The sequence below is a fragment of the Acinonyx jubatus genome, chromosome C2, assembly GCF_027475565.1.
Source record: "Acinonyx jubatus isolate Ajub_Pintada_27869175 chromosome C2, VMU_Ajub_asm_v1.0, whole genome shotgun sequence".
Taxonomy (NCBI): Eukaryota; Metazoa; Chordata; class Mammalia; order Carnivora; family Felidae; genus Acinonyx; species Acinonyx jubatus.
Window position 1 is genome coordinate 13,138,830 of NC_069384.1, and position 16,908 is coordinate 13,155,737.

Sequence of the window (16,908 nt, forward strand, 5' to 3'; positions counted from 1 at the left end):
ATGCCAGGGCATATGTCCCTGGATGCCATTTGACAGATGGGGCTGGCCGACACTCGGGTTGTCCCTATGAGGCTCCTGGGACACTTCTGAATATCTGTCTACATCAACTCATTTAATCCTCATAAAGCCTCTCATGAGGTTGGCACTGTTACTATTACCCTCATTTCACAGATGACAAAACTGAGTAATGCATCCCAGTTTGTAGATTTAATAAGTGGTAGTGCCAGGACTTGAACCCAGGCCGGATGGCTCCAGAGTCTTTGCTTAGAATCACTACCTTACAGTGTCTTGAAGCCAGTTCCCTGGTTCTGGGAGTGAGAGTAGAAACCAACATTTCACTGGTGTGTTTTAGATATAAAAACAGTATCACTAAAAGACAAAAGCCTCAATTTTCTCATTCAATTGTTTTGATGTTGCATGAGACCAGGAGGAGACATGCGCGCGCACACACACACACACACACACACACACACACACACACACAATCTGCTTAGAAACATCCATTTTTATTATCTGTTTGGCTGCTTCCTAAAATTAGACTTAACCCAAAAAAGAAAGGAAGGAATGTTCTTCATGGCTTATTTCCTTCAGTCTGTAGACCTGTATGCTAAGAGTCCTACTCAATAGAACCATGAAAGAAAATCAGAAAAAAAAAAGAAAAAAGATGATTGCCCAGTTAAGAACCTAGATAAGAACCAGAAAGAAGTGTTATTCTAAAGAATCACTGACATAATTCTTTTTCATTGCCCTAAACTTCTTTCATTTGCAGCTATACTCAGAGGCCCTTGTTCTTCTTGGCCCTGCAACCTGTTCTAGACATTAAGACGCACTCCCAGGGAAGTCTGTTAACACTTGGTTTGGGCCAGCTTTTCCTGAAGCAGAGCCATTCATGAGTGTAGAGTTAGATAGTCTAAAGTCTATGTCCCCGTGTACCTGCTGGTTACTCAGATTACTCAAACAGACATACTTTGCACAACGTGTTTTTTCATCGTGGAATACATGTCCCAACCCAGCAACATCCTATTCTTCCTTTAGGACCTAGTTCACCTCTTCCAAGCCCTCCCTGATGATGTCAGCACTCGTGCTCCAGTAAAACCCATAGGACTCACTTGGAAGAGTAGCGTGCTTTTTTTTGTCTATTTATTTATTTAGAGAGAGACAGAGAAAGCCCAATGAAGGAGGGGCAGAGAGAGAGGGAGACAGAGAATCCCAAGCAGGTTCCACACTGTCAGTGTGGAAGGGCTCAAACTCACAAACCATGAGATCATGACCTGAGCAGAAACCAAGAGTCGGATGCTTAACCGACTGAGCCACACAGGCACCCCAGAGTAGTAGCTTCTTTAGCACTTCCCATTTTGCAATTTTTTTTTAAACTTGTCAGACTCTCAAGCCACCTGGGTGGCTCAGTTGGTTGAGCATTGGTCTTTGGCTCAAGTCATGATCTCACAGGTTCGTGAGTTCAAGCCCCTCATCGGGCCTGCTGCTGTTAGCACAGAACTTGCTTCGGATCTTCTGTCCCCCTCTCTTTGCCCCTCCCCACTAATGCTCTGTCTCTCTCAAAAATAAATAAACATTTAAAAAAATTTTTTTTAATTAACTTGTCAGACTCTCACGTGAAATTGCAAACTCCATGAGGGTAGGGACTCTTCTCTTTTCAGGTCTGGACCTCCATTGCCTTTGGATTAAGAAATAAATTAATATTTCAAGTTTAACAATTTGTCATGGAAATTGAAGATCAATGCTTTCAAGATATTAAAAATACATTATAGTCTTTTTTATAAATAGGCTTTGAAGTTTTAAGTTCCCATAAATATTAAACTTCAGATAGAGGCACTTTGGAAACAATTCATAATGCTTCTAATAGGGACACTATAAATAATGTTTATAAGGAAATAAAACAATGGTCCTTTATCATTAGCAATATATTTGGACACTTCCTTAAGAGTTTGGTCTAAAAGCCCATAAACTATCTCAATAAATCACAAGGCAATACAGGAATTGGGATAGCTGTTGTCCTTGAGGTAATAATATTTCTTTACCAAAAAGTAGTGATTAGAGAAAAATATCCAAGGAAATGGGTTAAGAAGAAAAATCTTTGAATTTATACCTTGCAAAGGGGGAGGGGGAAAAAGAGAGAGTTACGAATGATTCTGATAGATGGATGGCAGAAAGATCAGGTATTAAATCTTACCCAGGCTGGGATGGCAATAACGTCACTTTGCAAAAGAAGTCAATGAAAATGTCACAGATAATAAGTACAAAATCCGTCAATCTGAATAGTAACATACATTAAAGATGGATGAAGTGATGTCAATGCACTACAGAACGATAGGAATTATGTCTAGGGGAGACAGATTCTCAGAGTCGTAGGTTCAGCAGAACACCAAGATAATTTTAAGAAGCTTTAAAGACAAATTGCTGAAAATGATCTGTGAAAAGCAATTCAACTAAAAGAACTAGTGTGGGACAACTCCCCGCAGCCTCTGTCTAATAGATCTTTTTTTTTTTTTCTGATCGATCATTTTAAAACATGAAACATTAGAACATTAAAAATACACAATGATATAGCCGCATGCCAGACACTTAAAAGCGGGTCGTCTATGCAGGAGACGTGTATCATGTGCCCCAAACTATTTTCCCCAGGGAAAAAAATAGGAAGGGATTTCGCCTGATCCATCCCAATTCTTCTTGAATCTCGCATAAGCACAGATTTAGAAGACCAATACCCAAGAGGAAGGGGGTGATAATTCAATCATGAGAGAGTGGAAAGCTACCTGGTATAATGTAGGATCAAACTTGGGAACTGCTTTGCTCCGGGAAGTATCAGTGAGGTAAGGGGTGGGGAGGGCACAAGACCTAGGCCCCCACTCTGGCTTTGATCTGATCTCAGGGGGAGATGAATCACTCCTTTGATCTCAAGGGAGAGCCTCTGATCATAAGACATGTTTAAGGAGGGAAATGAGCCTCCTCAACACAGAAGAGCTGAACCCAGAAGCTTCTTGGCAGGCATGGGCTAGGCAACGGCAGTCTGTACTTGATATAATAACAGATTGATGATGGTAAAAATAACTGTCCCTTATCTGTGATATAGGAAAGGTGGGTGAAGTTTTGTGGGAATTGTTTATGTTTGTAGTGCAAGAGGAACAAAAAGGAAATACTTACTTTTTCCGAATTTAAAATGTGTGAGACGGGGCGCCTGGGTGGTTCAGTCGGTTAAGTGTCCGACTTCAGCTCAGGTCGTGATCTCAGTTCGTGAGTTTGAGCGCTGCATCAGGCTCTGTGCTGACAGCTCGGAGCCTGGAGCCTGCTTTGGATTCTGTGTCTCCCTCTCTCTCTCTGCCCCTTCCCTGCTCTCTCTCTCTCAAAAATAAACAAACATTTAAAAAATTTTTTTTAAATGTGTGAGATGTCCTCTCTCCAAGACTTGAACGCCTTAAGTGTGTTTCTAAAAAATACGTTTCTAAAACAGGGGTCCGCAAATGTTGTAGGTAAAGGGTCAGATAATAAATATTTTAGGCTTTCTGAGCCATGCTGTCTCTGCTGTAAGTACACAACTCTGGCCCTGTAGCTTAAAAGCTACCATAGGTGATATGCAAATGAATTGACCTAGTTGTGTTCCAATAAAACTTTGTTTATAAAAACCTGCAGTGGGCCTGTTCCAGATAAGGAAACTAAGGCATGAAGAGGCTAAGTCACTTGCCTAAGGTCACAAAGCTAATCATCATAGAAATAGCATCAGAAGACACGATTAAAATCCTCCTTTCACCAATAACTGGCCAAACTGGTCTGCACACTTCTTGAAGTACCAGTTTTGTCCTCAGAAAGTTTTGATCATAATACTGCCCTCCCTCCCACCTGCACAGAGTTAACTGCATCTCTCAAATATGATGATGCATTTGAAAGTACTTCATTCCTTCTGTTTACCCTCAGAAAATGTTAGTTATTATCCACCCTCAGTTATCTAACAAAAATATAGAGAGACTATCAATTCTGAAGCACTGGGCTATAAAGACACACACCAATAGATTTGCTTTCGTTTTCAAATACAAAAATCAGCAACCAAAGTAGGAAATGAAGCATGTATTCTAGAACAAATATTCATGAATGATCAGTGCAACCATATCAACCTTCCAGGGTCTAGACTGACCTTTTCACCGCCCTGGGCTCTATATTTTCACATATATAAATTAATTTGATACTAACAATTGTTTTGCAGACTAGAAATCTAAGATTCAAAGAATGAAATTCACCTGCCTAAGGTCATATTACAAACCAGTTTCCTGGACCCTTTCCAACGACTCTTAATAATAAAATAGCTTAGAGGGAGAGAAAAGGTATGGCGAAGCTGAAGTAGGTCCCTTATTTGACTTTCATTAGTGTTTTCTGGCTGCTTAATAATGCTTAATTTATTTATATTACTTGGAATTGAATTGTCAATACGCTTCAAATTTTTGGTAACTAAAGCCTATCTCTTTCATTATAAAAACTATACATCTGAACCTTTCTTCAATCAATATCTACTTCCTCTCTTATCAATATTCACATTTGTTATATTGCCCTCTCAGTCCAGATTCCAGCCATGCCATCTTGCAGGACAGTAGTGATTACTATAAGAGAACACCAATTCTGGAGCATGCCATTAGGAGATATAAACTCAGAAGTCTCTATATTAAATCAGTTTGGATATTTGCAATCACCAAGAGCAGAAAACCCAACTCAAACTGGCGTAAACAAAAAGGACGTGTATTGGCTTTCATAACCCCAAGATCAGGAGCAGTGCAGGCTCCAGGGTTGGTTCGGTTTAGTAGACCCAGTTCAGTTTCTATCTAATTAGATCAAGATGTGTCAAATGCCTATACATAAACCAAACTTTGAGGTCAGAGGAATGCCCTGTGCTATCTGGCTTAGGTCTGAGTTTCTGAACAAGTCACCAGCAAGGAAGATTACGTTATTAAACTTGGCTTGAGTAAAGCATGGGCTACATTTGGAGCTGGGATTAATCCTCTAAGCCTCATTGTTGTTAAACAATAGAGGGGGGGAAATAAATTAGGGAATGCATTTGTCGTTGTTTTTGGTTGAGCAACCTCTGAACCTCCTTCTTATGTTTGGGATAAAAATCTGGGTTTATTTCCCCAGATTATAAATCCTGGTGGAAAGTAGACTCTACTTCCCACAATTGACACTGAAAAACAGATTTGCGATTCCCCAGTTGTTTTTGCAGCTGGGGTGTGGGCAAGTGACCCAGGCTTGGCCAACTTAATGCATCCCCTGACCCAAAGCCACTCTTAGAGAGACAATCAGGTGCAAGGAGCAAGTAACTGAAAGAAGTAGGGCCAGAATAGAATCAGAATGGTCTGCCTCACAGGGATCTTTCACCATGGCTAACTGACCATAGACTCTCTCAGACCAAAATCATAAGGAGCTCACTCAGGTCTGATAAAGAGAGGCGCAATCTGAGCACTGCAATAGAGATTCTCAAATCCTAGGCTTGAATTAGTTCACAGACCCAGAGCCTCTTGAACGAAGGAAAGGCCAGAAACCCTTGCTTAAGAGCACTACAGTAAGATCACACATACATCTTGTAAATCTTCATCCTGATCTTCCACCAAAATAGATACCATCATTAATCGGGATTAATGTGTGCTATGGAAAAGGAAATACCTAGATCTTTGGAGGATTTACAGAATGCCACTTTTGTCCACCAGTCAGAGAGGAGATTTATGGGGAGTAAGGTAGTAAATTGAGTTTTGACTTCAGTTTGTCTTCACTGGGCTTAAAGAGCCCCCAAATCTGTGTTTATTTCCCCAGTTCGTGAAAGTATAAGTAGAAGCGATACACAGAACCAACAGCAAATCCCCACGTTGGCTCTCTACCCCATGGAATACGGGTCATTATAATAGGAATGGCCACATGTAAACGCATGGAGCTCTCTTTATGTAAAACAGCATATCACGCTGATATCACATCCCTAGTAGAATTCCAAACGTTAAAAGACCTGAACGATCCGGAGGTGATGACTGCTGTCACATTCCCACTTAACTCTCCAGTTTAGCCAGTGAGGAAAACCAGATCAGCCTTGGAGAATGACAATGTATTATCATAAACTGAGTCAGTTACATCTGCTGTTCTAGCTGGCTTCACGGCACAAACGCAAATATCCAAAGACCCTGGCGCTTGGTATGCATCCATGGATTTGCCAAAGGCATGTTCTTTCTGTCCCCACACGAAAACACCAAAAGCAAGTGTTTGTTTGTTTATCTGTTTGTTTGTTTTACTTGGCAAGGACAATAGTATGCCTTTATTGTCTTACCTCAGTATTGTTACCTGTCTGGGGCTGTGCCACAGTTTGGTCTGTGGGAACCTCAGTCATCTCCCAGGACATCGAGCTGACAGAATCCAAGGAGCCGTAATAGCAGATACCCAGGATGCCTGGAAAAGAGAACCCCCATCAAAGGGTGGAAAAGAAGTCTCACAAAGCTACGGCAGATTTGAGGCAGTGGAATTGGGGCAGAAATAGGGGAAGGTTTCCAATAACCCAGGGCATGTAGGGCTCGCTCTTTCTCCAAAATTAACAGTAAGCTGCTATACCTTGCAAGTCCTCTCATTAGGAATCAGGTGCAAAGTTTGCGGAGCTCTATGGGACTTTAACTTGTTTTATTTTTTTATTTTTTTAAATTTACATCCAAATTAATTAGCATACAGTGCAACAATGATTTCAGGAGTAGATTCCTTAGTGCCCCTTACCCGTTTAGCCCATCCCCCCTCCCACAACCCCTTCCATAACCCTCAGTTTGTTCTCCATATTTATGAGTCTCTTCTGTTTTGTCCCCCTCCCTGTTTTTATATTCTTTTTGTTTCCCTCCCCTTATGTTCATCTGTTTTATCTCTTAAAGTCCTCATATGAGTGAAGTCATATGATTTTTGTCTTTCTCTGACTAGTTTCACTTAGCATAATCCCCTCCAGTTCCATCCACGTAGTTGCAAATGGCAAGATTTCATCCTTTTGGATTGCCGAGTAATACTCCGTTGTATATATATACCATTTCTTCTTCATCCATTCATCCATCGATGGACATTCGAGCACTTTCCATACTTTGGCTATTGTTGATAGTGCTGCTATAAACATGGGGGTGCATGTGTCCCTTCGAAACAGCACACCTGTATCCCTTGGATAAATGCCTAGTAGTATAATTGCTGGGTCGTAGGGTAGTTCTATTTTTAGTTTTTTGAGGAACCTCCACACTGTTTTCCAGAGTGGCTGCACCAGCTTGCATTCCCATCTCCGGGACTTTAGACCTGCATGATACATTTGGGTGTGCCGTCTCACTCCATGGAGGACTCAACTCATGCTCGGCTTTGAGAACAAGAAGGTCCAGAGCTGGTCCAGGCTTGTAGAGCAAGCAACTCTACCATTTAACACTTGTGATTCAGCCCATCCAATAAGGTCTGAGTGCCTCTGGCCCCTGGGATGTAATACAGCCTGTGGCAGGTGCTGAGCAACCAAATAGAAGACCGTACGGTTCCAGGGAAAGTCAAGACCCCTCAGCAAATGGCAAAGCTTTAGAGAACCAGTTCTTGGGTTGCTGGGCTAAGCAACCTGACATGGCGACTGAGAGCCTGGCTGGCTCTGAACTGCCTGAGTTTGAATCTCTTCTCTGCTCCTTACTGGCTGTGAGGTTATGGATCATAGCTCATCTTTCCTTTGTCTTGACTCCCCACCTGTAAAACTGGCTTAATACTAGAGACTTAATGGGAGGGTGAAACATGCTAATGCACGAAAAGTGCTTGGCATGGGGTCTGGCACATGTGAGTGCTCAATAAATATTAGCTATTGTACCCAGTGTGTCAAACAAGCAGGAATCGTGCCCCCAACAAGCCTCAGTTCAGTGTTTTTCTGCTAACCCTTCAAACTTTCTCCGGCAGAGGTAGCAGTCTTTTCGTGAGCCTGGATGAAGTTCTAGCAGGTCCCATAGCTTTTGAACTCATCCCTGGGCAATAAATGAGTCACATCAAGTCACAGACAACTTTGATTTAGTCATTAGAGTTTCAAAACACTGAACTTGACAGTGTTAAAACTTCCTTTCCTGACTCCTTGGCTGGGAGCTTGCAGGAGGGGAGAGGGGTGGCCCTCTGCCCCTTCTCTCCCCGTGCTCACATTCTCCTCCACTTGCCAGTTGTTGGTGCAACCCCGCCAGGGTGAAGCCTGAGTGTGGAAGAGGGAGATGGAAGGGTCGAGGCCAGCTCTAACTTGGCTAGTGACTTCATGCTGAGTCCTGGGGCTGGCAGATGGCACTCTCTCACAGACGCTTTGGTGGGCTCTTGGGTTTTGTTTTTTTTTTTTTCTGGATTCTTTTCTCCCCCACTCCCTTTGACCACAAAGGGCACACTGATTCTGTGTGGTCTCTTGCAATTCTTTCTTTAATCCCTGGACATGCAACCCCGGGCAGCTCCAGCCTCTTCCTACTGAGGTCTCCAGGTGGTCTATCCAATAAAACCCAAAATGAACCATATCCCTGCTCTTTGTCTCCCACTGAATCCTGAGTGGACCTCAGGAAACCCTCAGTCACTTCTACTTATCCTGAATCCCAGTGTCCCAGCATCTGCCATGAGAGTAGGTATTCAGCCCACTGCTCCCCTCTGGGTTTCCTCAGAGTCAGACCCCAGCCTTAGCTGTCTTAGACCTGGTTTTAGTCTTCAGCCCTCTCTCTGTCTCTCACCACAAAGAACCCATTTCAAAACCCTCCTAGTGACACCTGAAGTCTGCCCCATGAGTCAGGAGTTAGAATAGAAGTTGGAAAACTTTCTCTGAAGAAAGCCAGGTTGTAAATATTTTAGTCTTTGTGGGCTGTTTCTGTCATAACTACTCAACTCTGCTTTGGAGCTTGAAAGCAGCCATAGACAACACATAAACTACTCAGCATGACTGTGTCTCAATAAAACTTTATGAAAATAGGCAGTGACCAGATTTGGCCTGCAGTCCAAAAGCTTGCCGACCCCTGGGTTAGAGGTAGGGTTCCTCCACCGCCTCATTTCATTTCCCAGAGAGGGGAGGGCTGGAAGCCTGAGACCCTCATACCAATTTTTCTCTCTCTGTGTTCTGACCATCTTTATGGTCTCAAAGTGGGGGAGGGTGTTTAAGAGGCGTGAAACACTTCTTCAGACATCTCCCTCGACAATCTTCGTATACGGATTTCCCTCATAATCACTTTTGTAACTGATAACAAACTGGCACCTGAATTGAAAATGAGGCGGGTAGAATTTCAACCGTGTTGGGCTCGAGGTAGCTGTGGACCCAGGCGCTGGAGCATCCAGTAGACAGCTGGAATCTATGCCTTAAAAGTCACAAGGATGACCTGAGCGTAGTTCCTTTCTCGAAAAGGGCAGAGCCATCTCCCTGCATTCTATCATATGCTGCCTCACTCTCGGAAACAGAGAATGCGGTGCATACGCTCAATTTCTTTGTTAACTGGGATCTGACATTACAAGCAGCTTTGCTGTGACTTGCTATAAAACAGGTGCCACCAAGGGCTATGGAGGTTCCTAGAACTAGTTTCCCTTAAACCAAGCGGACCTGACAGCTTTCCCTTTGTGCGCTCTCGCGTCTGCTGTCTTTGGATTTTTCTGTCCCCTCTCTCACTGTCAGCCCTGTCAACAGCCATTTCTTGTTGCTGCCAGTTTGCTTATCTCCAGCAGCCTCCTTCCCTATTTTGCTACTTTTAATGTGCTTGTACTTAAAAATCAAAGACTTGAGGGGTTAGAATTGTTAGATAATCATTCCAGGAGTGAGTGCTGAGTATCCAGTGGGTGGCATGTATGATCTTAATAGACAGACAATGAGACATCTATTTTGCATCTTTACGTACTTGTTTTCATATATTTGTTTAGATGGAACATCAAGTATGGCTTTTTACAGACTTATTTATTTGTTCATTCCCTCATTATTCATTTATTTTTTTGCTTGAATTCAGGTACTCAGCCATGTTACTAACATGTTGCCCCCCAAATGACCTTGGTTTTGGAAAGAGATGGGACCCCCTTTTTAATATTCTACTTGATATATGTATTCACGTATGTACAGAATTTTATATAAATATACACATGTGATGTATGTGGGTTTATTTATTTATTTTTTGAGAAAGAGAGAGAGAGAGAGAGTGCATGTGCATGCACAGGCGGGGGAGGGGCAGAGCGAGAGAGAATCCCAAGCAGGCTCCATGCTCAGTGCAGAGATTGATGCCAGGCTCGATCTCACAACCCTGAGATCATGACCTGAGCCAAAATCAAGAGTCAGAAACTTAACCAACTGAGCCACTCAGGTGCCCCTCATCTATATCTTTTTTTTTTTTTTTAACGTTTGTTTATCTTTGAGAGAGACAGAGTGCAAGCAGGGGAGGGGCAGAGAGAGAGGGAGACACAGAATCTGAAGCAGGCTCCAGGCTCTGAGCTGTTAGCACACAGCCCGACTCAAGGCTCGAACTTGGGAAAGGTGAGATCATGACCTGAGCCGAAGTCGGACACTTAACCAACTGGGCCACCCAGAGGCCCCTATATCTTTTTAAGTTACTTTTTTTCATTTTTGCTTGACTCCCCTCCTGTTTTCACCCACATGAGAGTGTCCCTTTCCTCACTGTGATGTAGCATGTGCTCAAACTGGGTATATATCCTTTTGTATTTTCTGCATGCTTATACAATCATAAATACACGGTCACACCCATAGGATGTCTTTGTATGGCTATCAATCTTGCCCACTCAACAGTCATATTTTTGCTCCCTCCTCCTTCCTCCTACCTGGCTAGCAGAATTTACTTGTTTGCATGTAGGCAAACAGTTCTTGGTCTGAAGGAAAGACACCCATATTTTAGCCAACAAATCCTGGTTTGGTTTTAAACAGAAAATTCCATTCTTCTTTGTGTTTGTTTAGGAATGAGTATGTGGCTCAGTTCTGGTCAATAAGAAGTAAGGAGAACTGTGTGCAAGAAGTTTCTGGAATAGTTTCCTTTCTTTACATAAGGAAATGTAATAAGATTGCTGGATTTCACAACGGGCCCACTTGAGATTCACAAATATTAACTGAGAATCAGATGTCTCAATCAAAACACCAATAGATTCATTTTTTTCTCCAAAATTGACAAGTTTAAGCTAAAATATATATGGAAAGGCAAAGGAACTAAAATAGCCAAGATAATCCTGAAGAACAATAAAATTGGAGGATTTACGTTTCTGGATTTCAAAACTCTAACAATAAAGTTATAGTAATCAAGTAATCAAATGTGGGGTATTAGTGATTAAAGAAGGGAATAATGACTTCAGAAATACACCTCTACATATGCAGCCATTTCATTTTTGACAAAGGTGCTAATGCAATTCAATAGGGCAAAGAAAGCTTTTCAATAAATGGGGACAGAACAACTTTTTTTAAAAAAATGAAACTTGAACTCTATCTCACATCTATACAAAAATTAATTTGAGATGGACCATACACCCAATACGAGCACTAAAACTATAAAGCTTCCAAAAGGAAACATGAAGGGTATCTTCAGGATTTCAAGGCAGGCAAAGAATTTTTAAACATAATACAAAGAACTATAAAAGAAAAAATTAACAAATGTTACTCCATAATAATTAAAAGCTAATTAAAAAAAAAAAAAGAATATTGCCACGAATAGTGTTTGAGTGCCTGGCTGGCTCAGTGGGTAGAGTATGTTCAAACTATTGATCTTGGATCATGAGTTCAAGCCCCACATTGGGCGTAGAGTCTACTTAAACAAAAAAATAAATAATTAATTAAAAAGAAAACCTTCTGGAAACTTCTACTTCTAATCATGAGGAAGTAACAAGGTCCAGAATTACCCTTCCACATAAAACAATTATGTTTCCATATTTCTAATAAAACCAACAAAAAAACAGAAAACTAAAAAACACACAGAGAACAAAACAAAAACAATAGCAATACTAATATATTGTGCCCTTATAAAACATATGTAGAAGTAAAATGCACAACAACAATAAACACAAGGATTGGAGAGGACACAGGTTAAAAGAAAACACTTGTCATACAAATACAAATCATAAGGCCAGAGTAGTTATGTCAATGTCAGGCAAAATAGATTTCAGGGTAAGGACTATTGCCAGATAAAAAAGGAATTTTTCCTTATGTAAAAAGGGTCAATTGATCAAGGAAAAATAATAATCATAAATTTGTACACACCTGATAACAAAGATCTAAAATACATGAAGCAGCTACAGACAGAATTGGAAAGAGAAATAGACAAATCCATAAGTACAGCCAAAGATATCAATCTCCTCCTCTTAGTAACTGAGAATAAGTAGACAGAAAACGAAGACATAAATACTTAACATTATCAACCATCCTGACCTAAATGACATGAATAGAACATTCCATCCAACAATAACAGAATAAGCATTATTTTCAAGGGCACATGGAACCATCATCCAGATAGACCACAGGCTGAGGCATAAAACAAGCCTCAATAAATTCAAAAGCATTGTAATCAAAGTCTGATCTCTGACCACAATGAAATTAAATTATAGACCAGTAACAGAAACGTATTTTTTTTAGTTCCCAAATATTTGGAATTTAAACATTTCTAAATAAACCATGGATAAAAGAAGAAAACATAAAGGGATATAACAAGATATTTTGAAGTGAATGGAAATGGAAGTACAACACGTCAAAATTTTGAGAGGCAAATTTAAATCTTTAAATACTTCCATTCCAAAAGGAAAAAATGCCTCAAATCAATGATCTCAGCTTCCACTTTAAGAAACTAGAAAAGGAAGAGCAAGTTAAATACAAAGCAAGCAGAAAGAAAAATATAAATAAAAGGAATAGTGAAGATTGATGAACCAGAGAGCACGCAGACAATAGGATTAATTAATAATATCAACAGCTGTTTCTCTGAATAGACCAACAAAATACACAAACCTCTAACTACACTGAATGAGAAAATTTTAAAAAGAACATACAAATTACCAACACCAGGAATGAAAGAGGAGATACGACTATAGGCATTAAAAGGGCAATAAGAGACTGTTATAGAAAACTTGTGTGGCGATAAGTTGTCAAACTTAAATACACAAATTTCTTAAAAGATACCAATTATCCAAATACACCCATGAAATAGAACATTTAAAGAGCCCTGTATCAATTTTTAAAATTGAATCTGTAATATAAAGCCTTCTCATAAAGAAAGCTTTAGGCCCAGATGGCTTCACTGGTGAATTCTAACAAAATCTTAATGAAGAAATAATACTGATTCTACACAAATTCCTTCAGAAAACAGAGTGGGAAGGACATTCCTCTCAACTCATTTGGTGAAAACGGGCTGCTTAGACACCAAAACCAGTACAAGAAAGGAAACTACAGACCGGTATCATTCATAAACAGAAGGAAATATTCTTGACTCAATCTTTACAAATTGAATTCAGCAAAATATAAAAAGGGTAATACTCCATGACCAGTGGGGTTTATTTAAGAATGCCAAGTTGGTTTAACATTCAAAAAACCGTTCAATAGAATTCATATTAACAATAAAATAGAAAAAACATACGACTTTCTCAGTAGACGTGGAAACAGCATCTGACAAAATTCAACACCCACCCATGATTAAAAAACAAAACAAAACAAAAACACCTCTCAAGAAACTAACAGAAGGGAGCTTCCTCTACCTGTTATAGGGCATCTATGGAAAAACAAAAGACAACAATCTACATAATGGTGAGAGAATATTTGCCCCTGAGATGGGATACCAGGTACTCTCACTAATTTTATGCTTTTATTCAAAATTGTGCTGGAGAACTAGTCAGTGCAGGCAAGAAAAACACGTAAAAGACATACAAGGTGGTTCAGAAAAGAAATAAACTCTCTTCATTTTCACAAGACATGATCATGAACAAATGACCAATGTGCATATGAAAAAAAAATGCTCAACATCAGGGCCAGGTGCTAGACTCTGGAGGAGTAGTTCCAGGAGAAAGGAACTTCTGTGTTTTTTACCATAGCATCCTAAACAGCTACCACAGTACCCATCCAAAGGGGCAGTCATATTTATTTTGTGACTGAATGAATGAATGAATGTAAGGGCAAATATCAGATTGGGGTGGTTCAGCCCTAGAAGGTAACATTTCACTACAGTCAGGACTGGATTTAATAACTTTCAATTTTGGAAAAAGTATCTTAAATCCCAATCTTAGGTCAGATAGGAAATTGCCCAAAGAAACTGTCTTGCTTTATCAGATTCTTATGATGGTTAATTTTCTGTGTCAACTTGACTGGGCCACGAATGCCCAAGTTAAATATTATATCTGGGTGTGCCTGTGAAGGTGTTTCTGGATGAGATTAGCATTTGAATTGATGGTATCAGTCAGGTGGATTGCCCTCTCCCATGGGGGTAGGCTTCATCCAATCTGCTAAGGGCATGAATAGAGCAGAAGGTACAAAAGGAAGAATTTGCTCCTTTTTTCCTGCCTTAGTGCTGGAACTGGGACATCTTTCATTTCCTCCTGCCCTTGGACTGGAATTTATACCACTGGCTTTCCTGGTTTTCAGGCCTTTGGTCTGACTGCTAGATTTCTTGATTCTCCAGCTTGCAGATGGCAGATCCTATAAACAGATACATGCGCACACACACTAATGGTGTATAGGTAGATAGATAGATATACATATACATATATATGTAGACAGAGAGGGAATATATATTAAAATATGAGAATTAGAATATATTATGATAAATTATATGTAATTATATACCATTATAGTTATATATATATTATATATATATATATATATATATATTTATTTATATATATATATATAATATTTAATATTATATATATATTAAATATATATATATATATATATATAATATATATTATATATATATATATATATATATATATATATATATATATATATAAATGCTTATTCATTTATTTTGAGAGAGAGGAAAGGCCAGAGAGAGAGAGAAAGGAAAAGAATCCCAAGTGGGCTCCACGCCCATGACTGTGAGATCATGACCTACGCTGAAATCAAGTCTGTTGCTTAACTGACTGAGCCACGCAGGCACCCTTATAGTTATATATTATTAAACATATAACATATTATATTTAACTATATAATAACAATTATAAATTATGTTAAAATTATATTAGATATATTAGAATACATGTATGTTTGTGTGTGTGCGTGTGTGTATTCTAATAATTCTGTTTCTCTGGAGAGAAAAAACCCTGACTAATTAATACATTACTCATATGCTCACTCATACGCTTACTATCATAGTAAGATTATCAATCCAAAACATTATAGGTTTGCTGCAAACTTATCTATATTTCCTTTTTTTTTTTTTTAAGTTTATTTATCTTGAGGGAGAGAGAGAGAGAAAGAGAAAGAGTGAGAGAGCATGAGCAGGGGAGGGACAGAGAGAGAAGGAGAAAGAGAATCCCAAGTGGGCTCTGTGCCCACGACCATGAGATCATGACCTATGCTGAAATCAAGAGTCCACTGCTTAACTGACTGAGCCACCCAGGCATCCCTATAGTTATATATTATTAAGTTTATAACAATTATATTATATTTAATTTTATATATGAAACAATTATAAATTATATTAAAATTATATTAGATATATTAGAATATATGTATGTTCTGTGTGTGTGTGTGTGTGTGTGTGTGTGTGTGTGTGTGTATTCTAACAGTTCTGTTTCTCTGGAGAACCCTGACTAATTAATACATTAGTCATATGCTCACTAATCCAAAATATTATAGGTTTGCTGCACACTTACCTGTATTTCCTTTTTTTAAATTTTTTTCACATTTATTTATTTTCGAGAGAACAAGACAGAGCATGAGTGGAGGAGGGGCAGAGAAATGGAGGGGGGACACAGAATCTGAAGCAGGCTCCAGGCTCTGAGCTGTCAGCACAGAGCCCGAGGCAGGGTTGGAACTCACAGACTGTGAGATCATGACCTGAGCAGAAGTCGGATGCCCAACCAACTGAGCCACCCAGGCACCCTTATTTCCTTCTTTTTTTTTTTAAGTTTATTTATTTATTTAGAGAGAGAGAAAGTAAGAGAGCATGAGCAGGGGAGGGAGAGAGAGAGAGAGAAGGAGAGAGAGAGAGAGAGAGAGAGAGAGAGAGAGAGAGAGAGAATCCCAAGCAGTCTCCATGTTGTCAGTGCAGAGAGGGACTCGGAGCATTGATTTCACGAATCTTGAAATCATGACCTGAGCCGAAATTAAGAGTCAGATGCTTAACTGATTGAGCCGCTTACTCTTTCTGATTACAAAAGTAATACATGCCTTCGGTAGGGAGTCTAAAAAATGATGAAAACCTAAGAAGGAAATGAAAATTCCCTAAAATCCCATTGCCCCCACTACCACTGAGATCTTCCTCCTTCCAGTTCCTGTTTGCCTTGTAATCTGTTCCACTAATTTGGCACCAACAGCCTAAAGGGCATGGAGATAGAGGTTGACACGAAAAGGAATCAGGTGGACACCTTGGGGACAGATGGGGACATCCACGTGGAATTTACCAGTGGGCAGTTGGAAATGCAATCGTAAACCAGGAGAGATTTCCGATCCCTATGCGGGGAGGGAGAAGGATCCCATAGGTATCAGATGAAATCTCAGGAAGTGGGGGAGGCAAGCCAGAGAAGACAAGCAGACCAAGGAGAAAGGATGAGTCTTGTACAGTATAATTAGTATATTGCTCCAGAAAGTATATGGAATAAAGCATTAGAAAGAACTTATTTTCTATGGAATTCTTACCTATAAATGCTTTCCTGGGCTCTTCAGGAGTGAGATGCTTCCTGTATCCTCTACACCTGTAGACTGTAGCCAGCATTACTTTCAAGAGAACAAGTTGGCATGTGAAGGACACAGCATTA